Source organism: Molossus molossus, unplaced genomic scaffold (genome assembly GCF_014108415.1).
Source record: "Molossus molossus isolate mMolMol1 unplaced genomic scaffold, mMolMol1.p scaffold_m16_p_7, whole genome shotgun sequence".
Taxonomy (NCBI): Eukaryota; Metazoa; Chordata; class Mammalia; order Chiroptera; family Molossidae; genus Molossus; species Molossus molossus.
The window spans coordinates 80,789,588-80,806,205 of record NW_023425401.1 but is presented as its reverse complement, the minus strand read 5'-3'; positions in this window follow the sequence as shown (position 1 = coordinate 80,806,205).

Genomic DNA, 16,618 nt, shown 5'->3' with positions numbered 1-16,618 from the left:
GAATGAAAACCTACCAGGTGTACCCAGGAGTAAAGAACTACGTATACATTGAGTGCATTTTCATTTATTTCCTCTACCAACCATTAATAAAGACAACCAACCATATTTTGGGAATGATTTTTTCTGACTTCAACCAAGAAAATACATCTTTGTAAGGCATTTTAGATTTCAGAAAGATACATCACATTGGAAACTCATTCCTGTGAGAATCACTATGGTTGTCTATTAGTTAATGTGTAATTTGTGTTATGTCACGTATGTTGGGAAACTATCTGACTTTGGTCTTAATTTGCACTGTTTGAATACATTTCACTTAGCAACTGAGTTGTCTTTTTTCTTATTAAATTTTTGGAATTACTTTACCAATTTAAATTACCATTATTTATTAATATAATAGTCCCTAATAAAATTGCTGGTTTTCTTAGCCCACTTTACATTATTTTCATTTTATTACTAAACTAATTATAAAAACTTATACTATGATAGCCAAATATTTACAAATAGCCAATACTAGCTAATCTTCCTCTAATGCTCTCAGAGACCATCCTGAACAACAGAACATCAACCAAATTATTCTGGGCAATGGTACTTCATGACCAATGAAGAAAACTATCTCAACAGTGCTTTCTTTAATAAGTCTTTTTTCTGTAAAGCAATGAAGTTATTTTCTCCTGGAAAATGTTTTATTTGTGAAAAAAAACTACTAATAAGAGTTCTAATATTAAAAATGTTGAAAGGTCTTCTTGAAGGTGAAGAACAAAAATATGAACATTGAAATGACAATTAATACATATCTATCAGCAATTGAATCTACAAACAAAATGAGCAAGCAGAACAGAAACAGACTCAAACATACAGAGAACTTTTTGTTGCTTGCCAGATGAGCGAGGCAGGGGGGATAGGCGAAAAAGATGAAGAAATTAAGAAGTGCAGATTGGCTATTAGACTGATGAACCTCAAAGGGAAGCGGGGAGGGAAGGTGGGATGAGATAAACCAAAGAACTTCTATGCATATATACATAAGCAATGGACACTGACAATAATGTAGGGAAGGCAGGAGGGGGCCAGCTGGAATTGGGGAGGAGGGGGCCAATGGGGAAAAACAAGGGGGTCATCTGTAATACATTCAACAATAAAGATGAGTTAAAAGAGAGATTCCAAAATGGCGGCAGAGTGAATGGAAGCTACACAGTCTCCCAGGACCAAACTGGAAGTACAACTAAAACACAGACAAATGGATGGGGAAAATCAATAAAAAAGCAGCTTGCAAGGACCATATAAGCAGGGAGAGTGACTCGATACTGGTAGGATTGAGAAGGCGAAAGATGGGAGCTGAGAGCCCATGGTCAACAGCTCAGCAGCAGCCTTACCAGGGAGCAGCGCCCTCGAGTTAAACTCCCAAGCAGCTCTACAGCGTAGAGCCAGGACACATACTAAAGTAGCCACAGCCACTCACCTTGGGCTCTGGCAGAGGGAGGGCAGACTGGACTGGAACTGTGTGGGGACACTTGGGATTTGGAGGGCGCTCAGAGCTTTTACTGAGTTGCAGCCATGCAAGACAGTGGCCATATTGCTTCTTCCAAGGGCTCTGGGGAGAGGCAGCAGCCCCTCACTTGGAGATTCAACCCCACCCTGTGGGCCATTGAAATGCAAATTGAGGCTCACTAACAATCAGTATCTGCCACACCCTCGGGAAACCCCCTTATGCTGAGCACCTGAGGAAGTTTTTCAATCAACTAACAACCCAAAACTCTTCAAGTAAGATGGACTGCTAGTCTCCAGGCAAAAAGGGACAGGATAACAGTACCATTCTTGGGCTAGCAACTCAAACCAGAAAAGTAAGATTTGACACTGGTGTTTAACGTGGGTCCTCCCTCGCTCATTTAAACCCACCAGAGGGAGCCACAAATAGCAGAACATCAATACCTACAAGGAAAACTTGGCAGGCTCCAAAGCCCACTGTGATAGTCAAAATAGTGACACACAGAAACAAGAGCCAAATGAAAGAACAAGAGACATCAACCAAAGATGAGATCAATGTGAAGCAGTTAGGCAAGTTAACAGAGCTAGAATTCAGAGCCATGATCTTGAGGAAGCTCAACAGCATGAGTAAGGACATAGAGATGCAGAAAATACACCAATTGGACATTAAAAACCACCAAGAAGAGATCAAGAGTGACATATCAGAAATAAATAACACATTGGAAGGTCAAAACAGCAGAGTAGAGGAAACTGAGGACCGGATTGGTGAATTAGAAGACAGGGTAAAAAAAATCAACCAATCAGAAAAACAAAAGGAAAAAACAATTAAAAAACAGGAAGATAGCTTAAGAGAACAGTGGGACAAATAAAACGTAATAATATTTGCATCATAGGAGTCCCTGAAGAAGAATAAAATAAGCAAGGGATAGAGAATATATTCAAAGAAATAGTGACAGAAAACTTCCCGATTTGGTGAAGAAAGAAGGCATGCAAGTTCAAAAAGCACAGAGATCCCCAAGTGAGAAGAACCCAAACAGGCCCACATCAAGACACATAGTAATTAAAATGACAAAAATTAAAGACAAAGAGAGAATCCTAAAGGCAGCAAGAGATAAACAACAGGTTACTTACAAAGGAAACCCCATAAAGCTCTCACCTTAGTTCTCACAAGAAACACCACAGGCCAGAAGGAAATGGCAAGAAGTAATTAAGGTCATGAAAAACAAGCATCTGAATCCAAGACTACTCTACCCAGCAAGGCTATCATTCAAAATAGAAGGTCAAATAAAGAGTCTCCCATACAAAAAAAAAAAAAAGTCTAAGGGAATATATTAGCACCAAACCAGCACAACAAGGAATGTTAAAAGGACTGCTGTAATTAGTAGAAGACATAGGACAAAAATATAACCAAACTAAACAAAAATAGCAATAACTAAGTACATATCAATAATCACCTTAAATGTAAATGGACTGAATGTTCTGATAAAAAGACACAGAGTAGCTGTTTGGATAAGAAAGCATGACTCATCTATATGTTGTTTATAAGAGACCCACTTCACAACAAAAGTCTCACATAGGTTGAAAGTGAAGGGATGGAAAAAAATTTTCCAAGCAAAAAAAAAAAAAAAAAAACTGGGGTAACAATACTCATATCTGATAAAATAGATTTCAAAATGAAGACCATAACTAGAGACAAAGAAGACCAGTACATAATATTGAAAAGATCTATCCAACAGAAAAATATAACCTTGATAAACCTATATGCACCCAATATAGGAGCACCAAAATATATTAAAAATCTTCTGGAAAACATCAAAGGAGAAATCGACAGCAATACAATCATAGCAGGGGACTTCAACACCCCGTTGACACTACTGGATAGAACCTCTAGACAAAAAATTATCAAGGAAACAGAGACTCTAAATGAAGCACTAGACCAAATGGATTTAATAGATATCTACAGAAAATTATACCCCAAAACTCAAGAATTCACATTCTTCTCCAGTGCACATGGGACATTCTCAAAGATAGACCACATGATAGGACACAAACTAAATCTCCACAAGTTGAGGAAGATAAAAATCATATCAAACATCTCAGATCACAATGGCATGAAACTAGAAATCAATTGCAACAAAAACATGTAAAGACATTTGAACACATGGAGGCTAAATAGCATGTTACTAAACAATGAATGGGTCACTGAGGAGAACAAGAAAGAAATTGAAAACTTCCTGGAAACCAATGAAAATGAAGACACAACAACACAAAATCTGTGGGATGCAGCAAAAGCAGTTATGAGAGGGAAGTTCATAGCACTACAAGCCTACCTCAAGAAACAAGAAAAATTTCTAATTGACTGTCTAAGCTCACAATTTAAAGAATTAGAAAGCAAAAAAGCAAGCAAACAAACAAACAAACAAACACCCAGAGCAAACAGAAGGAAGGTAATAGTAAAATCAGAGCAGAAATAAATGACATACAGACAAAAAAAAACAATTCAAAGGATCAATGAAACAAAGAGCTGGTTTTGCAAAAACATAAAAAATATTTATGGACCCTTAGCTAGACTCACCAAGAAACAAAGAGAGAGAAACCAGATGCACAAAATCAGAAATAAAAGAGGAGAAGTAACAACTGACACTACAGAAATACAAAAGATCAATAATAGCTACTATGAACAACTATATGGCAACAAATTCAACCATCTCAGCGTAATGGAAAAATTTCTAGAAACACATAGTCTCAAAAACTAGACTGGGAAGAGATAGACACTTGAACAGACCAATAACAACTAAGGAAACTGAAGATGTAATCAAGACTCTCCCAGCAAACAAAAGCCCAGGCCCAGATGGCTTCACGGGGGACTTTTACCGAACATTCATTGAAGAACTAACACCCATTCTCTTCAAACTATTTAAAAAAATTCAAGAAGAAGGAAGACTTCCAAACTCATTTTATGAGGCCAGCATAATTCTAATTCCAAAACCAGGAAAAGACACTACAAAAAAAGAAAAAATGGGCCAATATCCCTGATGAACATAAACACCAAAATCCTGAACAAAATACTAGCAAATCAGATCCAGCAATACATTAAAAAATTTATTCACCATGACCAAGAGGGATTCATCCCAGGGATGCAAGGTTGGCACAATATTTGAAAATCAATAAATGTGGTACACCACATAAATAAAATGAAGAATAGAAACCACATAATCATATCAATAGACACTGAAAAAACATTTGACAAAATCCAGCGTCCATTTCTAATAAAAACGCTCATCAATGTGGGGTTAGCGGGATCATATCTCACCATAATAAAGGCCATATATGAAAGACCTACAGCCAACATTGTACTCAATGGGCAGAAACTAAAAACATTTTCATTAAGAACAGGAACAAGACAAGGATGTCCACTTTTGTCACTCTTATTTAACATTGTACTGGAAGTCTTAGCCACAGCAATCAGACAGAAAGAAAAAATAAAAGGGGTCCAAATTGGAAAAGAGAAAGTGAAACTTTCATTATTTGCAGACGACATGATATTACACATAGAAAACCCTAAAGACTCCATCAAAAATCTACTAGACTTAATAAATGAATTTGGTAAAATAACAGGATAAAAAATTAACATCAAGAAATCAACAGCATCCTTATACACCAATGATAAACTCACAGAAAGAGAAATTGAAAAAACAATCCCATTTACCATTGTGGCAAAAATATTAAGATACCTAAGAATAAACTTAACCAAAGAAGTAAAGGAACTGTTTTCAGAAAACTACAGGACATTGAAAAAAGAAATAGAGGCAAATATAAAAAAATGGAAGCACATACCTTGTTCATGGATTTGAAGAATTAACATTATTAAAATGTCCATAGTACCCAAAGCAATCTATAGATTCAATGCAATTTCCATCAAAATACCAATGACATATTTCACAGAACTAGAACAAATACTTCAAAAGTTCACATGGAACCAAAAAAGACCTCAAATAGTCACAGAAATTTTGAAAAAGAAGGACAAAGTAGTGGGATCACAAAACCAGTTATCAAGTTATACTACAAAGCTACTGTAATCAATACAGCCTGGCACTGGCATAAGAACAGGCATATAGACCAGTGGAACAGAATAGAGAACCCAGAAATGGACCCAAGGTAATATGCTCAATTAATATTTGACAAAGGTGGCAAGAGCATACAGTGGAGTAAAGACAGCCTCTTTAATAAATGGTGTTGGGAAAGTTGGACAGCTACATGCAAAAAAAAAAAAAAAAAAAAAAAAAAAGCAACTAGACCGTCAACTTACACCATACACAAAAATAAACTCAAAATGAATAAAAGACTTAAATGTGACCTATGAATCCATAAAAATCTTAGAAGAAAATGTAGGCAACAAAATTTTGGACATCATACGCAGCAGAATTTAAGGCAACAGAAACAAAGAAAAAAATGAACACATGGGACTACATCAAACTCAAAAGCTTCTGCACAGCAAAAGAAACAACCATCAAAATGGAAAGGCAACCCAAACCCACTCTATGGGAGAACATCATTGCCAATGATACATCAGATAATGGGTTAATTTCCAAAATATATAGAGTACTCATAAAACTCAACAAAAGGAAGACAAAGTACCCAATTAAAAAATGGGCAGAGGAGCTGAATAGACACCTCTCCAAACAGGATACAAATGGCCAAAAGACATATGAAGAAATGCTCAACATCACTAACCATCAGAGAGATGAAAATTAAAACAACAATGAGGTGAGGTATCACCTCACACCTGTTAGAATGGCCTATCAAGAAATCATCAAACAACAAGTGTTGGTGAGGGTGTGGAGAAAAGGCGATTCTAGTGCACTGCTGTTGGGAATGCAGACTGGTGCAGCCACTATGGAAAACAATATGATGTTACCTCAAAAAATTAAAAATTGAACTTCCATTTGACCCAGTGATCCCACTTCTAGGAAAATACCCTAAGAAGCCTGAAACACCAATCAGAAAGAATATATGTACCCCCATGTTTGTAGTAGCACTATTTATAATAGCTAAGATCTGGAAACAGCCCAGTGTCCATCAGTAGATGAATGGATAAAAAAGCAGTGGTACATATACACAATGGAGTACTATGCAGCTGTAAGAAAGAAAGATCTCTTATCCTTTGAGACAACATGAAGGGACATGAAAAGTATTATCCTGAGTGAAAAAAGCCAAGCAGAAAAAGACAAATACTACATGATCTCACTTATATAAGGAATATAATGAATATAACAATCTGAGGAATAGGGTAGACCTAGAATCACGAAAGTAGTGTACAGACTGACAACTCTCAGAAGAGGGTGTGGGAAGAGATAAACAACAGAACTTATATGCATGCATGCATAACCAATGGACATGGACAACAAAGCCAGGGATGGAGTAGGGTGGATGGGGAGGAGTGTGTCAATGGGGTAAAAAAGGAGAAACATCTGAAACAAAAATAAAATAAAATAAACAAATAAACAAATAAACAAATAAATAAATAAATAAATAAATAAATAAATAAATAAGATGAGTTAAAAAAAAAGTTACTGATGTAACCCACCTCTAAAAGGGGAGAATCCCTTCTAAAAGCCCTTTTCAGAATTTGTTGATTAGACATCATGGCTTCTTGAGCTTGTATTGTTTAAGCCTAAAATCAGCAAATTATGGCAACCTGACTTAATCCAGTCTGCCAGTTAACTGTCATGAAGTTTTTTTTGGAACACAGCCACACCCATTCATTTGTGTAATAACTATGGTTATTTTGATGCTACAACACAGTAGCTATAATAGAGATCATATGGCCCTCAGAGCTTAAAATATATGCTATCTGCATCTTTACAAACTTGCAAACACCTATCTTACAATTCCATTAACAAAATTTTTAATTTTGTTTGAATGTAAATATTTTTCTATTTTCTTTCATCACAAATACACACTTTGTCCTATAAAGAGCAGATGAAAAATTTAGTGGAGTAGCATAGATATCTAAACACTATTTATATCATTGTTTCTATAGTCTTTAAAAAGTATAATTAACCAATTGTACCAAGTAGTTTTAGCAAACAGCCTGTTTGTAGGTGAGGGACATTATCTAATTAACTGACTCATCTAAGTAACCAACCAAAGAATTGGCCTGAAATGGTCTGAGAAACCATGTTTTCTTCTTTTGAAATGAGGTTTATGGAACCAATGAGTCATAGAAAGTTGCTGACAATAATAGCAAGCACTACTGTGATACAAACTTAAGGTTTATTTACTCATATGTATAAACAACCAAAACTTTTTAAATACTATTAATTATACAATTCTTAAAATTAAGAACTGAGATGGCTTTTAAAACTATATGGCATCAATTTTTTTCAGATAATATACAAGTTTGTCATAACCATTTTTTTTTTCTCAACCAAACCTATTTTACCCAGGCTCCTAAAATGCAAGGGGGCAAGCCCTGGGGCAGTGTGTTAAATGGGGAGGGTTCAGATAACTGGAAGACAAGACTTACTTTCCTGTGACATGTATCCTGCACTATCATTGGTGGTATTTTATGCCTGAGTTATAAATACAGCACACACGTTTCTCTTTTCACTAGTTTTCCATAAATATTAAAATATCAGAGTTTTCCTTCTAAAGTTTCTCAAATAATCATTAGATTTTCACATCATTTAACTACAACAATAACAATAACAACAAAAAACAATCTACCAAACCTATGATTTAGTAAAAAAACAAAACATTTATTCAAGAAAATGTAAAAATATTATAATTTACATATCATATTACAATTAATCAATATGGAGTCAAAATTGCACAATGACACATTCATAAAAACTCCAAACATCATCCTCAGAATAATCAGTTTCTGCACTATTTTAAAGATGTCCAATGGATGTAATATTTCCACAGTGTGCTACTGAGTTCTCAGTTTACTCTATTTAAATTCAAGACCAAAAGTACAGGTTGTTTTTTTTTTTAATAAAATAGCAACAAAAGAATCTAACAAATGATATTTTGATGTGATTGGCTAGAGTTAAATCCATTAAATTTTTTCTTGATTCAACACAAACACAACATCTATGACATTAATTTCATTAACGCCATGCTAGTAGGTAACAAACTCATGGCTTTCTGCTACATATAGTCATTGTTACATCCAGACCAAAAGATATGTATGAAACATTACTCCACTAAAAATTGGTTGTTTAAATTTGTTTATTTTGTTTTATTTTATTTTTTTAATTAATTAATTTATTTTTGGTACAGATGTTTCTAGTTCTTTAAGTTGTGAGGTTAGATAGTCTATTAGGAATTTTTCTTGCTTCTTGAGGTAGGCCTGTAGTGCTATGAACTTTCCTCTCAGAACTGCTTTCGCTGCATCCCATAGATTTTGTGTTGTTGTGTGTTCATTTTCATTGGTTTCCAGGAAGTGTTTAATTTCATCCTTGATCTCCATGGTAACCCATTCATTGTTCAATAACATGCTATTTAGCCTCCATGTGTTCAAATGTCTTTGCATGTTCTTGTTGCAATTGATTTGTAGTTTCAGCTCACTGTGATCTGAGAAGATGCTTGATATGATTTCAATTTTCTTGAGTTGTAGAGACTTAGTTTGTGTCCTATCATGTGGTCTATCTTTGAGAATGTCCCATATGCACTTGAGAAGAATGTGAATTCTGCAGTTTCGGGGTGTAATTGTCTGCAGATATCTATTAAATCCATTTGATCTAGCGCTTCATTTAAAGTCTGTGTTTCCTTGTTAATTTTTTGTCTAGAAGATCTATTCAGTGATGTCAGCAGGGTGTTGAAGTCCCCTGCTATAATTGTATTGCTGTTGATTTCTCCTTTGAAATCCTCCAAAAGATTTTTAGTATATGTTGGTGCTCCTATATTGGGTGCATATATGTTTACCAAGGTTATATCTTCCCATTGGATAAATCCTTTCAATATTATTTAGTGGCCTTCTTTGTCTCTAGTTATGGTCTTTATTTTGAAATCTACTTTATCAGATATGAATATTGATATCCCAGCTTTATTTTTACTCCTTTCCATTTGCTTTAAAGATTTTTTTCCATCCCTTCACTTTCATCCTATGTGAGTCTTTTGTTGTGAGGTGGATCTCTTGTGAACAACCTATATGTGAGTCATGCTTTCTTATCCAGTCAGCTACTCTGTGTTTGTTTGTTTTTTTATCAGAGTATTCAAAACATTCACATTTGAGGTGATAATTGATATGTATTTATTTATTGCCATTTTTGTTTAGAGTGGTTATATTTCTTCCTATATCTTCTACTAATTACAGCAGGCCTTTTAGCATATCTTGCAGTGCTGGTTTGGTGCTAATGTATTCCCTTAGCCTTTTTTTTTTTTTTTTTTTTGTCTGGGAAGCTCTTTATTTGACCTTTTATTGTGAATGATAGCCTTGCTGGGTAGAGTCATCTTGGATTCAGATCCTTGTTTTCCATTACCTTGATTGCTTCATGCCACTCCCTTCTGGCCTGTAGTCTTTCTGTTGAGAAGTCATCTGATGATAGCCTAATGGGGTTTCCTTTATAGGTAACCTGTTGCTTATCTCTTGCTGCCATTAGGATTCTCTCTTTGTCTTTAATTTTTGGCATTTTAATTACTATGTGTCTTGGTGTGGGCCTGTTTGGGTTCTTCGTACTTGGGGCTCTCTGTGCTTCTTGAACTTGAATGCCTTCTTCCTTCACCAAGTTAGGAAAATTTTCTGTCACTATTTCTTCAAACATATTCGCTAACCCTTGCTTTTTTTTTTCCTCTTCGGGGACTTCTATGATGCGAATGCTATTCTGTTTCCAGTTTTCCCACAGTTCTCTTAAGCTGTCTTCCTGTTTTTTAATTGTTTTTTCCTTTTGGTTTTCTGATTGGTTAATTTTTTTTACCCTGTCTTCTAATTCACCAATCTGGTTCTCAGCTTCCTCTACTCTGCTGGTTAGTCCTTCCAATGTGTTCTTAATTTCTGCTGTGTCATTCTTTATTTTCACTTGGTTGGTTTTCAATGTTTCTATGTCTTTACTTATAGTGCTGATGTCCTTACTCATGCTGTTGAGCTTTCTTAAGATCATGGCTCTGAATTCTACCTCTGATAATTTGCTTAGCTGCATTTCATTGATCTCATCTTTGATAGAGTTCTCTTATTTTTTCATTTGGGATTTGTTTCTTTGTTTCACCATTTTGGCTATCTCAATGGGTTTTTGATCCTTCCAAATTTTGCCTGTGGGTGTTGGTGTTCTGCTGTTTTGGGCTCCCTCTACTGGGTTTGGATGGGCCTGGGCGAGCCTGCATTAAACACCACTGTCAAGTCTTACTTTCCTGGGTCGATTTGCAAGCCCAGGAAAGGTTCAGTTATCCTCTGGATTTTTCCTGGTGGCTAGTATTCTCAGTTACTCAGTGCCTTGGAATGTAGCTCTGGTGTTCTGCATAAGAGGATTTCCAGAAGGTGTGATAGATGCTGATTGTTAATGAGCCTCAATTTTAATTTCTTCACCTCACCTGGGAAAGGCTGAATCTCCAAAGGGGTGGGGCTGCTGCTTTTTTCCACAGCTAGGGGAAGGAGCACACTGGCCACCATTCTTTGTGGTCACAACTCAGCAAAAACTCTGAGTGTCCTCCACATCCCGGGTGTCCCAACACAGTTCCAGTCCAGTCTACCCTCCCTCTGCCTTAGCCCCCAGGTGTGTGGCTGTGGCTATTTTAGCCCTTTGTTGTGGCTCTCTGAGTTCTGGAGTGGGCTTGCTCTTTATTCCCTAATGGTGCTGCTTACAGCTAAGACTGCTGATGTCAGTGGGCTCCCAGCCCAACACCCTCTCACGTCTCCGCAGATCTGTAAAGGACAAACACCTGCTATGTGAATGTACAGAAGGATTTTTCCCACTAGGCAGACCTCACCCCCTAGACATTAAAAATAGCAAGTACTAGCAGCCAGAGTTAATAGTTAACCATTATATTGTGTACACAATTGCATTGTACAGACCCAAAACTGCTTGCTCCCTCAGGCATAACGGCTAACCGCAGATATCTGCTTCTGTAAGTGCTTGCTTGCTAGCAAAACTTTAGCCCAATTTCTTAACAGAGGCTAAGACAACGATATAAGCAACCCTCCCCCTGAGCTCGAGGCTGCTTTCTCTTCTGCGTAGGATGGGACAGTTGCTGTGTGGCTAATAAAACTCTCTTAATTTGAACACTGTTCAGAGTCTGAGTCTGGTCTGTCTCATTGGTCTACCACAGATCCTACCAGTGTCCCTGGTAATATGGTCCAGTCCTGCTGCTTTTCTGTTGCTTTTTTCTGAGGATTTTTCTTTATTTTAGTTGTAATTCCCTTTTGGTCCTGGGAGATTGTCTGTGTAGCTTCCATTCACTCCACCTCCATTTTCACATCCTCTATGTCTATCTTGTGTGCAGCTGGGTGGCACAGACCTCTCTGGTGCTTCAGCACCCAGCAGGTCTCACAGGTTACTGGATCATACAGTCTCTGTTGGGTCACACAGGCCTCTCTGGTGCCCCTGCATCCTGCAGGTCCCACAGATGGTCAGCTGGATCGCACCAGTCCCTCTCAGGCTCTGGCTTCCCAGGGCTCTTGTTAGCTGCTGGGTTGCACAGGCTTCTCTGGTGCCCCAGGTCCCACCTCTGGCAGCTGGGGAGAGCTGCTTCCCCATGGGCCCAACTCCTGCTCAGCTTTTACTGTAGTTTTGGGGGATCGATCTCAGCTGCTGGTCTGCGCTTCTGTTGCCTAGGGATGGATGTCTGCTCCCCAGCCTCTGTTTCTAGGGGTATATCTCGACTCTGATCGGGCTGCTATGAGGGATGGTGCTGGGCTCCTTGCTGTCTGCGTCTTCCGTGACCAGCACCTTGGGAGCTCCACTATTGTGCACTGGTCTGTGTTGACACAGAGTGTCCACTGGTCCGATGGTGCCAGGTGTGCTGGTGGGCTCAGGTTGCTGGGCCCTAACAGCTCCCACTGCCTCCTCCCAGGGAAGACCTGGGATCTTCCAAAATGGTAGGACCTTTCCAGGGCACAGGGAGAAGATTCCTGAAGAGCAGCTTACCAAGGTAGCCAGCTGCTCTAGTCCACAGCACAGGAACCTTCTGCTCTGAGTCTCTGCACTGCACAAGTTTGGTTGTCCACCTTCATGTCCACTCACACACTCACACACTAGCTATCTCTCTCACACACTCACCCTACATCTGGTCCTGCCCGCCGCCATCTCCTCGAAAGTTAATTTGTTTGGTTTTAATGAGAGTAAATTCTATAAATGAATACTTTCAATACAGAATTTGTCTAATTTTACTTTAAACCATATAAAGCCTTTAGTTCTCTAATAATTAAAAGTACCAAAGTATGATAAAATACACTATTTTCTCAGTATAAAACAGATCAAAGATGTCAAGTATACCCTTAAAAATTTAGTATCATTTGAAATACTTATGGAAGACAGTGGAGAGCTGGAAAATATTTAAAAAACTGCTCTCCAAAAAAAAAAAAAAAAAAATCGGAAGCCTGGTTTGCATTATTTATTCACATTTATAGTATAAATATTCCCAGTATGGCCAATTATAAGCTACCAACATGACACCAATCAACCAGTTTACAAAGCTGAAAATACAACATTTTGCTTTTGAGAGCCAGTTCAAGTTGGTTTAACACCACTGGGTCTACCACAAAGACTTACATTTTTTTAAATTGAAGTTCAAAAAAATTTTTTTTAATGTAGAAGAAAGCTTCTTAAAATACATTTTTATGCAGAGCTGCAATATAAAGAATCAGAGTGTTCTGGTCAGGGGGACTGGGCCCTATCTCTTTAGCTTTCCTCTTATTCTTTATAGCTTACTTTATAAGTTTGCACCTCATCTCTATAAAATATTTTATAAACCCCTGATTTAAAGATCCAGTAATTTATCTATCCAAAGATTATTTTCTTAAGATAAATAATTCAAATAAACAGGATTCTTTCATCTTCTATATCCTACTTGTCCCCCAAAATAATTTGAAATGTTAATATATCTTTTGCTACCTTCCAGACATGTTTTAAATCTATATAATACTCATTAGAAAACTGATTCAACAATATTTTAGCTGCCATAACTGCAATGTCTAATATAGAAGATATAAGCCACATGTGACCATTAAAATTAATTATAATTACATACAATTTAGAATTTAGTTCTTCAGTCACACCAGACACTTTCAAAGTACTCAGTAAGCCATATACAGCTAGTACCTACCCTAGTGGATTATGCAGATATAAAGCATTTCCAACAACCCTAGAAGTTATATTGAATAGTTTTGCTCTATACTGTTGCAGACATTTCTAAATTTTAACCTCTAAAATAAATCTCAAACTGCTCTATCAGTGTGTCACAAATTAATTGAGACCACAGTATAAACAAGGGACATATCAAGTATGCCAATTATACTAAAAACATGAAAGAAAAAAATAAGTAATGGATAAGTATTTGTTTATTGCTTTATGGTATTTGATTCAAGCTCTATTATAGAGACTGAGTCATTTAAAATTGTTCATGCAAGAGATTTCAAAGAAATTTTCAAACCCTAGCTTTTGTACTCTAGGAGTACATTTATATTCCTTTGAAACTAGGTGCATTTTTTAACCTTCTATGAAGCCTCTTAATGAAGAAGTATTCAATGTAAGGCAGGGCTCTTTCTGGACCCTATCCAGGCCACTTAACTAATATAAATATGAACAAATCTCAGTAGATAAATTTCTCTTTGCAATAAATCAGGGCAGTACACCTATAGTATATTTAGCCTGCCTTAAAAAGACATAGCAGTGTTATTTACAGTAGCCAAGAACTGCAAATAGCCCAAGTGCCCAGCAGGAGATGAGTGGATAAAAATGTTGTGGTACATTACACAATAGAATACTACATGGCTGTAAAAAAAAGAGGAAGTCTTACCTTTTGCAACAGCATGAATGGACCTGGAGATTATTATGCTAAGTGAAATAAATCAGTCAGAGAAAGAAAAAGATCATATGATCTCACCTATATGTGCAATCTAAGAACAAAATAAACTGATGAGCAAAATAGAAACAGAGGCATGGATACAAAGTACAGAATGACAGCTGTCAGAGGGGAGTGGTGTGAGGGAGACTAGATGAAAGAAGGTAAAGGGATTAGCCAAAGAACATATATGCATAACCCATAGACATAGACAGCAGTGTGGTGATAGTCAGAGGGAAGGGGAGGTGAGGGCCAGGGAGAAGTTAGTAAGGGGTGGGGATGGGGGGACTATATTAGTGTAAATAAAAATAAAGTAAAAAAATAATAAAACATATTGATTAGTTAATATTGAAAAACAAACAAACAAAAAACAGATGGAATATTTGGTATTCTTTTGAACTAGGAAAAATATTGCCACTCTGACTCTGAGCCAGAAATTTACTACACCCTTAGACCTGTGTCCTCCTCTCTAAAACAAAAATGTGCTGATACTATAACACTTTTTTTCTGCAAAACCAAATGTTATGGAGAACTTCAATGGATAGATTTTTTTAAAGGATGTTTAGAAAAGAGAAAATTATTTTTCAATTACAGTTTACATTCAATATTATTTTGTATTAGTTTCGGGTGTACAGCACAGTGATTAGACAATCATATATTTTGTTTGTTTGTTTGTTTATTCCTCACCTGAGGATATTTTTCTACTTATTATCAGACAGAGTGGGAGGGAGGGAGAAAGAGAAATAGAGAGAAACATCATGTGATAGAGCCACATTGACTGGTTGCCTCCCGCACAACCCGACCAGGGCCAGGACAAACCACAACCGAGGTACGTACCCTTGACCGGAATCAAACCTGAGACTCGTTGGTCCTCGGGCCGACGCTCTAACCACTGAGCAAACTGGCCAGGGCAACACAATCATGTATTTTACAAACTGTCCCCTGGATATTTCCAGTATCCACCTGGCACCACACATAGTTATTACAGTATTATTGACTATATTCCATATTCTGTATATCCCCTTAACTATTTTGTAGCTATCTGCTGACTGTCTCAGCCTGCCAGGGGTCTTCACAACACAATGCAGACACTGCTTGGAGTGAGAGAGAGCATTGCAAGAGAGCAATGCTCCAGATCTCTGGATACAGCCCAGGTTACATGGTGTTTTAGGTAATTAAGTCCTTGGGATCAAGTCTCTGCTGACCTTACAGCCAAGTCCTGTTTTCAGCAGACATACATAAGAGAAGCATAACAAATACATTCATGTTTGGGCATATCACCCATTGTTGCTCAGGATGCCTTTCTGAACCCAATTCACACATACCTTATCTATTCACACACATACTTTGATCCTTGGCTGGCCAGGCCCCAAGAATGCATACCTCAAGGCTACATTTTGTTCATCCACCAAACCTCTAACCCTACAGCTATCAATTTGTACTTCTTTTTTCCTATTTTTTTTTAAAAAGTGTTATTGATTTTAGAGAGAGGAAGGGGAGAGAGAAAGATAGAAACATCAATCAGTTGCCTCTCACATGCACTCCAACAGAGGATCAAACCCACAATGTAGGTATGTACCCTGAATAGGAGTTGAATCCAGCACCTTGTATTGTATGGGATGACCCTCCAACCAACACCAGCTAGGGCACCAATTTGTACTTTTAAAAAAATATATATTTTCATTGATTTTTTAGAGAGAGAGAGAGGAAGGAAGAGAGAGATAGAAACATCAGTGTGAGAGATAAACATCAATCGGCTGTCTCCTCCATGCTCCCCAGAGGAGATTGAGTCCAAAACCCTGGCATGTTCCCTGATTGGGAATCAAACCGGGACCTCTTAATCCATAAGAGAATGCTCAATCCACTTAGTCATACCAGCCAGACCAATTTGTACTTCTTAATCCCTTCGCTTTTTTCACCACTTTCTCAATCCCCCTCCCCTCCGATTACTATTATTCTGGTCTCTGTATCTATAAGTCTGTTTTAATTTTGTTTACTTTGTTCTTTAGATTTTACATATCAGAGAAATAATAATATTTATCATTCTCTGACTGACTTATTTCACTAAGCATTAATATCATCTAGGTCCACCCATGCTATTGCAAATGGTAAAATTTACTCTCTTTTAACTAGA